The sequence below is a fragment of the Balaenoptera physalus genome (genome assembly GCF_965194825.1).
Source record: "Balaenoptera physalus genome assembly, chromosome: 5".
Taxonomy (NCBI): domain Eukaryota; kingdom Metazoa; phylum Chordata; class Mammalia; order Artiodactyla; family Balaenopteridae; genus Balaenoptera; species Balaenoptera physalus.
The window spans coordinates 133,185,398-133,198,790 of NC_138884.1; the positions used below are offsets into that span (position 1 = coordinate 133,185,398).

The following is a 13,393-nucleotide window of genomic DNA, read 5'->3' on the forward strand; positions in this document are numbered from 1 at the left end:
GCATTTATTTTTAATTGATTATTTCTTTCTAAAAACTATGTTCATCTTGGAGGAAGCATTTTGTACTTTAAAATGATATATTATGAACTTTGTTAATTACTCATAGGGACTCTGCTCTCTTTCCTTTGATCATAACTTATTTTCTGGTATTGGCAGTGATAATAATAACAAATATTTATTGATTAACTCAATGTGCCAGGCTCTTTTCTCAGTGCTTTATTTTTATTAATTATTTTAATCTTCGGTCATCAGTAGTACAAATACTATCCCCTGTTTGCTGCTGAGGAAATGGAAATACAGAGAGGTTAAGTAACCTGTCCAAGTTCATTCAGCTAGTAAGTGGTAAAGTCCTGAATGAAACTCATAAATAGTGCTCAATCACATTAAGAACTTCTTAACATTGTCAACTAGCTAGAGGTATTCCATAGTTATTCCAACTTAGATTTTACTAAAATATTGGATTATGTGCTAATACCAGGGATAGACTATTATTTGGGAAAAATAACAACTAGTAATGATATACTTTCTGCCAGGTAACTTCTAAGTGTTTTATACATATTAACCAAGTCAATCTTCACAACACTCTAATGAGGTAGCTTCCATTAACATCTCCATTTTACAATGAAGAAGCAAGGTACAGAGAAGTTAAATAACTTGCCCAGAGTCACACAGCTAATAAGTGGCAGAACTGGAACTTAAACAGGCAATTTTTCTTGAGTCTATTGCTTTAATCACTATGTAATGTATTTCTCAAAAGTCATAGGGGCTCTTTCCTTAGGTCAGATTAAGGCCTTTTATCCAAGGTTCTGTATTTACTTTTATTAGCATTTTTTATAATGTTAGTGGCTATGTCTCTATTTTTATATTTCTAGTTCTAACAAAGCCCTTGTCATCCATTAAGCAATTAAACCTATCTAAGTAAACAATATACATGACATATATGATATAAATTGTCAAAATAGTATTTAGGTATTGAGAAAAATAGAACTTAAACTGTTACCACAGTGAATTATCTAAAATTCCTATCAAGGGAAGTTACTGAATGGCTATATTGGATATTTTTTATGACCCACTTTCCAGTCAGTGGTTCTCCTCTTGCTTGCTGTATCTGGATTTTGTACTCCTTTGGGCAGGAAGTGTCCAGGAAGTCCACTGCCATTGTGAAATTTGGCTCAACCACAGGTTCAGAAAATTAGCAGCGTCCACTGCAGGATGCTGAGACCAAATGGCAAGTTCAAAAGGAATCGCTTCTCCAGCAGGTTGCTTTTGCTTTCCTAATAAACACGTCTTCACTTCCTCTTAAGGGATAACTTTAAAAGCAGAAATTGGAAAATTTCACAAGATTCACAGGATAAACTCTCTTCTAAATACATTACTTTAGACTATAAGCAGTTAGAAAGCTTTAGTAAGGCCAGTTTTAAAGACTCAAGACTTCAAGATAGTTTAGATAAGGTTTGAATAAGTGGCCAAATGTTCTGAACCAGAATTCCAAGCCTGTTAGTAATGATAATATTATTTAGCACTTAGATAATTCTTTGCAGGCGGTAACCATTAATCATTGGTATCCCATTGTGTACTATGCAAGTTTTAAGATTATCAGTTTATAGAGGCAGATATTGAAGTGGAGAGGTGAAGAGTGTTTTCAAGGTCATCACCTGGATTTACTGTGTGAGCCAGACTCTGACATGTGGTTTTTCTGACTCTTTATCCCTATCATATTCTGTGAGCCACTTCCTTAATTTTGTGCCAAGATTTTTTTTAATGTAACTACCTGAATACACAAAGTCAGTCAAACTCTGCTTGCAATACACAGGTTGTTTATAGGAGACAGTGGAAAGGAGGTATATGACCTAGAATGGATTCCTTATTCACACATGTACTGCCTGTGGAATCTTGAGCAAATTTCCAATTTTTCTTGAGCCTCAATTTTCTTATCTGCAAAATGGGACTAATATATTTCACCTCATGGGAATTTCTGAATTACATATAACAGTGAATATGGATAATTATCAATAACTGTCATTTTTGGAGTTTCTACTGTATGTAAGTCACTTTAGTTCAAATTCTCAACAGCCAATTTATTTTTAATCTGATTTTATGGATTTATTTATTAGTTCAACAGATATTTTTTTGGATGCTTACTATGTACATTGTCTCATAGAATAATAGGCAAGACCAATTTCCTGGTCTCCTGGAACGCACAATCTTCGAGAAGGGGCTGGTTTACAATAAACAAATAAATATGTGAGGTATAAATTCCATATGGGATAAATTGTGTGGTAAATTCCATGAAGAAAAACAAAGCCAATAAGAGTAAAGGGGATTGACTTGGATAGGTAATTGTTTTATAGAGGGTGGTCAAAAAAGTTTACAGATGAACATATTTGGGGAACGATATGAGAGAACTGTGGGAGATGGTATTGTGATATCGGGGTTAGGGTGCTTTCTAGGTAGAGAGAATAGCAAATGCAAGATCCCTGGGCTTGCTTAGCTTTTTCATGACCAGCAAGGAAGAGAATAGAAAGGGTAGAGGTAGAGCAGATTGCAGATCATGTAGGACTTTGTAGGCTGTGAGAAGAATTTTGGACTTTACTCTTAAGAAGACTAAAAGACTTCAGAGGGCTTTGAGCAAAAGAGTGACATGATTTGGTTTATATTTTAGAAGTCTTGGGTGAAAGCAAAGAGACAGTGTAGAAAGCTATTGCAATTGAAAGATGGTGGCCTAAAATAGTGTCAGCAATAGAGATCAGATTCAAGATCTCTTTTGGCGTGGTTGCCATATTATACAAATTCAATAGATAAGGTTAGAGATGAAGGTATAGACTTAAATGTTGTCAGCATGTAGATGTATTTAAAGTCATGGGATTAGATATGATCACCTAGGGAGGAAGCATAGAGACAGAAGTCCATGGAAGAAGCCCTGGAGTACTGCAGCTTACCAGGAGGGTAGGAAGAACCAGCCAAGAAGACCGAGAAGGAGGACAGTGAAGGTCTGAGCAGGACAGGTGAAGCAATATTTTAAGAAGAAATGATCAATCATGTCAAATGCTACTGAACAACTGGATAAAATTAGTGACATTTGATCATGTGATTAGTCATTGTTGTGGTCACCAATGACCTTAAAAAGAGTAGTGCTGATGGAGATGTAGAGACTAAAGCCTGGTGGTCTCTCATCTGAATACACTGCGTTAGCCTTCACATCCATTCTCCCTTTTGTAGTCAGAATTACTTTTTCAAAACATAACATTTAATGTTTCTGCTGCTTAAAAATCCCCCATGGCTTTCTGTCTCTTTCAGGATAATTACACAAAGCCTTAACCTGTTCTCTAAAGCTCTGCTCTCTGGGATTTGATCACACTGTGTTTATTTTAGTTCCATATACTTCTCCCTGCCTCAGGGCTTTTGAATAGGAGGGTCCTAATTTCCCCTCCCTCTTTTTCTAGTTACTTCAGATATCAGTCCAGTGTTATTCTTTCAATTAATTCTTTTCTGGACACATAGCACTGCCTCAGAGTATTTTACAGAGTGGCAGTTTTACATTTTTTGTGTGATCATGTAATTAATAGTATCTCCCCTGAATGATCAAAAGCTCCATGGGCAAGAACTCACATGACTACTTTGTTTATTAACATGTATCTCCAGCACTAGTGTCACAGTGCAATGTAGGTACTCCATAAATATCTGTTGAGTGAGTGAATGGACTCAACCCAAGTTTCATGATTCTTTTCTATCTGGGAATTATATAACTTCTTTTAGGATCCTAAGCATATCTCTTTGATGGGACTATTAAACATGTTCTGTTATTAGCTACTAAAGCTCCATAGTCTAATTACACTGGCGCAATAAAAAAATATATTATAGATAATAACAGAAACATCCAGCCTTTTCTTCTTTCTAATTGTAAAGTAAAACATTAGAAAGTGATGTAGGAAAAGTGAGTCCCCATGAATGCTACCTTTAGGTACAATCAATCATTGGTAATGCTCCCAACATGACTTCCACACAGCAGGGCTGGTTGTTATGTGCACGAAGTTAAGGTAAGAAAATGTCTCTCTTTCCTTACAGCTTTCTCACGATCCTGCCATTTCTAATCTGTCCCCAAGGCCAGCCTCTCACTAGGGTTCTCCTCTATTAGACTTTCTTTCACTACTTAAACTTTCTGTTCAGCAGAAAGGACATGTGAAGCATTTAAAGAGGAATACTTGTTAAATATATTGTATTAGATTAATATAGCCCTTTTCTCTTGAAGCCCTTTAAATGCTCTTCAATTTATGTAAGTGTTCATAATATCATAATCTCCATTCTGCAGAACAACTGTCTTATTAGAAAGGTAACAACAAAACCTAATTATAAAAAGAAGACGCAAACGCCTATCTAGTACTGTGTATTCAGCTGGACCAGTTTCCTCCAGAAAATAATTATCTACGATGTCTACCCCTCTCAGCCCCATCTACTGAAGGTTCTCTATGCAGAATTGGCTGGGAAGCCATAGAGTATTAAACTGTACTGCAGAATATGGAAGAAGCACAATCAAAGTATTAGGCAGTTTGGCCAGTGTTAAAAATACACATAAAAAGACAAAGTTTGTTTAGTCTTTTCAGTAAATCTCTGAGGATATCTAATTCATTTTTTTTACTCATAAATATCATATCCCATATGGGGTTGGGGAGAAGGGAGAAGAAATTCAAATACTTGAGGACAAACTTCTTAGAGAATGTTCCAAGCTAAACCACATACCTCAAGCTACTCAGAAACAGAAGTATTTTGCAGTGAATATGCTACAAAAGAATTTGGTAAAGTAATCACCTTTATAATTCAGTGATTTCCATAGCAACCACACAGTGACTCATATACAAAATCAGGCTTTAATGAAATGAACAGCCAATTTACTGTGCCAGATTATTTTATATCCCTATCTTCTTTCCATGTAGGATTAAAGCCAGATACTGTATATAACTATGTTCTATGGACTGTTTAACAGGCATTTCATATGCTATTTCATTTAGTCTTCCCATCAGCTACTATTATCTCCATCATGTGGATTAGGAAAGATTAAGAGAGTTTAAGTAATTTGACCAATATGACAACACAAGTAAATGTTAAAGTTTGGATTTCAGATCTGCAGAACTCCCCAGTTTTTAATTTTTTCCAGTATTTCATACTGATGAATGCCCTTCTGAGAAGAGGTTGTTTCTTATTATTTTAGTTTAAATATCACATTTTTCAAGTCACAGTGGAACTGTTTTTACAAAACAAGATCTAAGTAACACGGGAAGTAGAGGTCTTTGGTGGGCATTTCCTCATTGTCTTATCATCACACTGACTGGTAACCCAGGTAATACAGGTGGAATCCGTAGTCACTGCATGTGGTTGTTTCTCCTGTGTCCTGCAGAGGCACCTAGCCAGGTGGGCATGATGAACTAAAACCCAGGGAGCATTTTGCTTGCCATGCTCTGTGTCCTGCCTGGGAACCTGCCTCAGGCCAGAAGAAAGGGAAGGGTACTTTTTCTAATTGATCTTCTCAGAGGGAGCACCTTGCAATGTTTCCCATTTGTGCCACAGGAAAGAGCCCCTATCTAGTTTGCACAATGAGTTGCCATTTTTAGCAGCAACTTCAGTATAACTTGATACTTTTTGCATCCTTAAGAGCACAGAATGTTCACTGGCATGAATCCCCTTATTTGTAAAGACTTCATGAGATTGGAAAAAGCTCACTGAAAGGTGATAATGTCCAGCAAAAGGATATAGAAGTATTCTTAATATCTGAAGTCATTATGAGTAGATTTCATCATGTAATAGGAAAACAAAACTACAGCTCCCGTTATTGCAGTTAGTGAGTTTTAGATGTTTTACACTGAAAAGCACTCAAAATTATTTTAGAATTTGTTTTCTGTACCTAAATTGCTTTCAAGGGACCATTTAAATTAATAACTGAGTTTTGATGGAAACATATTTTATATCAAATCACATTGATTAGAGAAAAGCTTAATATGGAAAATAAGAGTATGCTCTCCAGATAAAGATGGTCCATAGCTTAATACATTGGCTATCTTTCCTATTATTTAATATTTATTAATTTGCTGAAAAAAAGTAAAGCAATGCAAAATATAAAATTTGATTTATACTTTATTCTAGACTTTTATATCTTCAGAAATTATCAGAAATGCTTATTGTTTAAATTAAAGCCTTTTGGGTCTTTTTGAAAATTTTTATTGTTATTATTGGCTTTAGTTTGTTACAAAGCAGGAGAAATGAAGGGCTTAAGGAGATAAAATTCTGTAAATAAAAGCATGTATAGCATGACTTATTTGCTTCTTCAAAATACATATTTTTTTCTCATCAGATTACCAAATTCTGATTTTCTTGAATTGGGCATTTAAGGCTGTTTTGAGGAGGAAATTATTCCTTTGTTCTACTCAAGTCTTTGATGTTCTTACCAGTCTTGGCCCACTATATTGGAAAAAATTAGGACCACAACCTTAGTGAAGTTTGCTACAAATAACTGACCTTTTCCCTAATGGTGTTCTGTGACCTGTGCTGATTTTTTTGTTTTTTAAGCTAAAAGAATATGCCACTGAAGGTTTCAAATAATTTCTGCTGACTCAAGTTCATGATAATATAAATCATATGTCATAAAGCAAACATAGAAGTGGAATTCATAGAGAAAATCAAAGTGATTTCAGATGCTTATGATAGGCATACTTCCACCAGTCTCCAAAGCTCTCACTATTTGACAGACATCACGAACATTTGCAGCTATACTTTTCCAGATCAACTGCCTTTGAATGATTTTCAGAACTCTGAGCCATGACTAAATGCCAAGTAAAGAAATTAAGCAAAGAAAAATTGGACTGGCTCTCAGGAAAAGTTTCCTAATTGTGAAACTTATTAAAATGTGAAATAAATATCCTCTTGGGGAGAGGATGGATGCCCATCTCTGAGGCTTTAAAAATAAGCCTAGACCAACTCTTAGAAAAGAGAATTGAGGGCAGGATTTATTACTGGCAAGAAGTGAGCTGGATGACATAATGGGTCTTTTCCCTTGCTCATACTAATGCTTCTTTGATGTTTTCATTTAAGTGGTAACTTAGTTTCAAAAGCAGATACTTGAATGGAGGGAGTGGACTCAGGTTTCAATGAAAACTTCACCAGAGAAAGAGATGAAGGCCACCATTGATTATGTATTGGGCTTACTTTTATATTTGACCCTGGAAGACCATGGGATGGCCACCTAATGCATTTCCTGGCACACTCCTATTGTGCTTAGTCTTCTTTATCTGTATGTTCATCTAGCTCAGTGTGGGCTTCTGCTTGTCAGAAAAAGAAATATTTTTCTGTGCCTGTTAAAGCTAACCATGGTGTATGCAACCATACCCTTTGCATTTGTACAAGACTGCCAGCCTCCTGTTTTTTTTCCTGCCTGCTCTGTGTGCATACCTATAAATCTAGTGTCGCTGGGTTGAAGGAACATATGAGCAGCTCTTTAGCATTAAGAATATGATGGGAGAAATTGAGGTAGATTTGAACTGTCACCATCAATCAAAGCCAGTGAAAAGGCAGCTCTCTAGGTGGTACAATGGCCTCTACTTGCTGGTACTGTGTTTCTCCTTTCATCAGGTATCTATAAGAGAAAGTGTGAAGGATTTGCACACGAAACATTCCCACAATGAATCTCAAGTGAGTGAATAAAAATATTGTAAGTGGGCTTTTACTGAATGTAAATCCTCTTGTCTGGTTTTTAAAAACTTTAATTAATTAATTTATTTAAATCACAATACTCTTGAACCTTGTAGATCACCTTATTTGATTTTTTGTCTTAGGCCAGCTGTACAGGGGTTCCCCAGAATTTATTCATTTGTCCCTTATCCTTTCTGAGTAGATATAGGAATGAAATACTGTAAAGACATGAACCTCAGTATACTTTGTCTTAATTATTCAATATTTAGAATTAGGATTTTAGCAAAAGCGCTTTGGATATTTCTGGCTAGTTAATGTAAAATTAACAAAAAGGCTTTTATGATGAAATCATTTATAAAGCTATATTATTGTTTGCTTATTTTTTATATCTGGGAGAATCACAACATGTATGTTTGTTTCTACCTTCACTTGCAGCTCAACAGAACCCTGTAACATACATGAAATTTTTTTGGAACTTATAAGATGAGCAACAGCTTATCTCATATTTACTTTCTTAGAGTTCCAAGAACAGAAGAACATCTATCACAGAGAAATACAAATAACTGGTAGCACATAATATACATTTATACAAAGGAATGAACAACTATTTTATATGGCAGCAGTCTAAATACAGCATGGCTTTCTAGTTTGGAGTAAGGTGAAATATATAAAATCTATTATAAATTCTCAGCTCTCCCACATCTTTCCATCGTACCATTAAGAATTTCATAACCCAAAGACCAAGACGGAAAATATGTTTTTTCCATGGACTAGGGTTTCCCAAGAGTATAACGTTAAATCCAGATTGTTTCAGACCCCTGTAGATCTGATCTGTCCTTGGGACAATAACCAGCCAAAATACTTTTTCTTGACAACAGAGTTGAAGTTCATGATAGAAATGTAAATCTGTTCAGACACACCAAGGAACAAATAAATCACATGGAAGAGCTGGAGAATGGAGCTGTCAGAGGGACAAAATGAAAAGACAGATGCTGAGGAAAGGCGCAAAAAAGGAAAGAATATAGACTAGTTGGAGCAGTGCGGACATGTCAGACATGGAGGAGCTCTCAAGTTATAAATCGTTTAGAGAAATTATTGCAGTATTGGTACTCAGGAAGACCTGAGTTCAAGCCCTGGCTCCGTTTCTCACTGATTGTGGGATGTTGGATAAGTTGCTTCTCTGCTCCAGCCCTCCAATTCTGCATCTATGAATTTTAAAATTTCTGAATTGGACATGCAGCTGCAGTTTAGCTTTCAGTTTAAATCTGCAGCGCCCGCCTAGTGGGTTGTAATTAAGAAAGTCAGTAGTTAGTGATACAATAAGACCATTTGTGTTAGAGTGTACCCATTGGTATGGGTCTTATTCTTAGTAATTTTATGAGAACATAGAATGTGAATGGCATGATTGTGGGCTGTGAGGACGAGACTCAGGATATGAGGCAAGATCCTGGTTTTTAAATAGGAACCTGAATGTTGCTTATTTGATTAAACTCCTGCTATACAGAAAGCATTAACTTCAGCATTATGAGCTCTAGCATATAGGAGAAGAACTGAATTAGAAATAGACTTTGGACTGAGGGAAATACAGAAATGGTGGGCTAATAATGCTTTCCAGGACAATTTAATTTGAACGAATCCAATGAGAATATTGACAGTTATGAGAATCTTCTGAGTTAAAAACAGCTAAATTTTCTCCTTATATATTATTTTTTATGTCATTTTGTTTCAGTTGATCTTCCAAACCAGGAGATATTTCTAATATAATTAATTACAAAAAAAGGTGGAAATAGGGCTGGTTATCCTCACTCATTTTCCAAGCAAGATATTTCTTAACTATATATACCTACCTGTGTACTTACATGTACCTAAATTCGCAAATGAAAAGTTTTATAAGAGTCTGTATGTCCCAGATTTCTGTCAGTAATTTTCAAATGTACTGGTTACCTCAGTTGCTTAGAACCTGGTATATCAGGGCCCAGTTTTGGTTCCAGTGAATTCTCACTAATTTCCCAACTGAAACTCTGCTCACACTACTGGTCTACCAGAGGGAGGACAAAATGTTATGAATGATTGTTCCCCCACAGAGGGGACAATGGTGTGTTTTCTAAATTAGCTATTATGAGAGGTTCAGTCCAATGGACATAAGCTTTAAGAGACCTGTTTTGATTATATCTTAGCTGTGGTTCTATAGCGTCTTCTTTTAGAATTTGGCTCTGATGCAAAGTTTCGATATAAGTTAAGATGAACATAGGGCTTTTGTGAGATAAAACTTGACATTTGTTGTAGTGACATTGAGGTAGGATTTGTTACATTCCCTTTACAACTCATAGTCTCAACAATTCTTTTGAAAATTCTCTGGCCTCCTTTCTTTAGTTAGAAACATTTTCCAGCTGGAAGATATATACAGTGACTTTTGCATGTCATCCTGCTGGTTTCTAAACATAGTGGTCAGGCTGATGTCTACGATATAGTTTATTTAGTCTTTTTCTTTGAATCCGTATCTTGTTTTGTGCCTCTCTTGTCTCCTAGCTCAGTGCAACAGAAAAAGTCCTGGCCAGCTGCCATCTTGTGAAACAGCTGCTTCTGGCTCTGGGAACCTGTAAAGTGGGACTAGGCAGTAAAAATGGAGCTTACTACTCCTAAGACTTGAACACTCCTTTGTTATTGATAGGTTAAATGAACTTTAATAGAGGAAAACCAAGTTGAATGCCTTTTTTTTTTTTTTTTTTTAAATTTTATTTATTTATTTTTGGCTGTGTTGGGTCTTCGTTTCTGTGCGAGGTCTTTCTCCAGCTGTGGCAAGTGGGGGCCACTCCTCATCGCGGCGCGCGGGCCTCTCACCATCGTGGCCTCTCCTGTTGCGGAGCACAGGCTCCAGACGCGCAGGCTCAGGAATGCCTTTTATTTTTGCATTCCTTATCTTCACTAACATTGCTGACCCATTTGATAACTGTTGACCCAGCTCTCCTTAAAACTATTTTTCTTTGGCTCTTATAACCTTACCCTTGCCTGACTTACCAATGCTTCCTTTTGTGGGTTCTCCTAACCAGTTCTCCTTAAAATGTGCTATTCTCTACATTTTATTCTTCTTTAGTATCTTATTTAGCTTCATACTCTGTTTTTAAGCCATCGGTTCTCAGACTTTAAGCTAGTGGCTTTCAAATTTGGCTGTGTATCAGAATCATTTATGCAGCTTTCTAAATACAGATGCATGGGCTACTGCTCTCAGAATTCTGAGTCAGTGTTTTTGGTGTAGAGACAGGCATCTATATTTTAAAAAATACTTCACAGATGATTCTTATGAGCTTTCAGTTTGAAAAATCACTATCTGCATGAATGGTCTGTACTCCCAGCCAAACAGGCCACTGGTTTCTTTTTATGATCCTTGGCTTCTTCCCTGAGCTTCAGACCCATACTTCACATCTCCTAAGAAACACCTTCACATAGATTATCCACAGTTATTTCAAGTTCAGTATACTCAGTCAAACTTGTTATTCAACCCTGTCTCTTCCATTCACACTCTATCTCTTCTTTTACTCTTACTTTTGATAATGCCACCCCCTGGACCAAGGGGAAAACCTTATCCACCCTCAGCTTCTTGCTTTTCACATTCTTTTTCTTTCCATCAGTCTTCATAACATACCTGTGGTGATTAATTTTATGTGTCAACTTAGCTGAGCCACTGTGCCCAGGTATGTGGTCAAACATAATTTTGGATATTTCTGTGACAGTGTTTTTGGAAGAGACTGACATTTAAATTTGTGGACTTTGAGAAGAAGAACTACAATCCTGCAGCCTGTGGAATGAAAATCACATTCACAGAAAGACAGACAAAATGAAAAGGCAGAGGGCTATGTACCAGATGAAGGAACAAGATAAAACCCCAGAAAAACAACTAAATGAAGTGCAGATAGGCAACCTTCCAGAAAAAGAATTCAGAATAATGATAGTGAAGATGATCCAGGACCTCGGAAAAAGAATGAAGGCAAAGATCGAGAAGATGCAAGAAATGTTTGACAAAGACCTAGAAGAATTAAAGAACAAACAAACAGAGATGAACAATACAACAACTGAAATGAAAAATACACTAGAAGGAATCAGTAGCAGAATAACTGAGACGGAAGAACGGATAAGTGACCTGGAAGACAGAATGGTGGAATTCACTGCTGTGGAACAGAATAAAGAAAAAAGAATGAGAAGAAATGAAGACAGCCTAAGCGACCTCTGGTACAACATTAAACGTAACAACATTCACATTATAGGGGTCCCAGAAGGAGGAGAGAGAGAGAAAGGACCCGAGAAAATATTTGAAGAGATTACAGTCGAAAACTTCCTTAACATGGGAAAGGAAATAGCCACCCAAGTCCAGGAAGCGCAGAGAGTCCCATACAGGATAAACCCAAGGAGAAACACGCAGAGACACATAGTAATCAAATTGGCAAAAATTAAGGACAAAGAAGAATTACTGAAAGCAGCAAGGGAAAAACGACAAATGACATACAAGGGAACTCCCATAAGGTTAACAGCTGATTTCTCAGCAGAAACTCTACAAGCCAGAAGGGAGTGGCATGACATATTTAAAGTGATGAAAGGGAAGAACCTACAACCAAGATTACTCTACCCGGCAAGGATCTCATTCAGATTTGATGGAGAAATCAAAAGCTTTACAGACAAGCAAAAGCTAAGAGAATTCAGCACCATCAAACCAGCTCTACAGCAAAAGCTAAAGGAACTTCTCTAAGTGGGAAACACAAGAGAAGAAAAGGACCTACAAAAACAAACCCCAAACAATTAAGAAAATGATAATAGGAACATACATATCAATAATTACCTTAAATGTGAATGGATTAAATGCTCCAACCAAAAGACACAGGCTTGCTGAATGGATACAAAAACAAGACCCATATATATGCTGCCTACAAGAGACCCACTTCAGACCTAGAGACACATACAGACTGAAAGTGAGGGGATGGAAAAAGATATTCCATGCAAATAGAAATCAAAAGAAAACTGGAGTAGCAATACTCATATCAGATAAAATAGACTTTAAAATAAAGAATGTTACAAGAGACAAGGAAGGACACTACATAATGATCAAGGAATCAACCCAAGAAGAAGATATAACAATTATAAATATATATGCAGCCAACATAGGACCACCTCAATACATAAGGCAACTGCTAACAGCTCTAAAAGAGGAAATCAACAGTAACACAGTAATAGTGGGGGACTTTAACACCTCACTTACACCAATGAACAGATCATCCAAACAGAAAGTTAATAAGGAAACACGAGCTTTAAATGACACAATAGACCAGATAGATTTAATTGGTATTTATAGGACATTCCATCCAAAAACAGCAGATTACACGTTCTTCTCAAGTGCGCATGGAACATTCTCCAGGATAGATCACATCTTGGGTCACAAATCAAGCCTCAGTAAATTTAAGAAAATTGAAATCATATCAAGCATCTTTTCTGACCACAACGCTATGAGATTAGAAATCAATTACAGGGGAAAAAAAGTAAAAAAACACCAACACATGGAGGCTAAACAATATGTTACTAAATAACCAAGAGATCACTGAAGAAATAAAGAGGAAATCAAAACATACCTAGAGACAAATGACAATGAAAACACAATGATCCAAAACCTATGGGATGCAGCAAAAGCAGTTCTAAGAGGGAAGTTTATAGCAATACAGGCCTAGCTCAA

At 36.4% G+C, this 13,393-nt stretch overlaps 1 long non-coding RNA gene across 1 annotated transcript; it reads right to left on the reverse strand.

Moving 5' to 3' along the window:
* Nucleotides 1-804: 804 nt before the first annotated feature.
* On the reverse strand, nucleotides 805-11,892 carry LOC309661018. Its single transcript, XR_014263797.1, has 2 exons — nucleotides 10,576-11,892; nucleotides 805-10,387 (listed from the first exon to the last, which is right to left on the reverse strand). It is a non-coding gene; the product is annotated as an uncharacterized lncRNA (long non-coding RNA).
* Nucleotides 11,893-13,393: the final 1,501 nt, after the last annotated feature.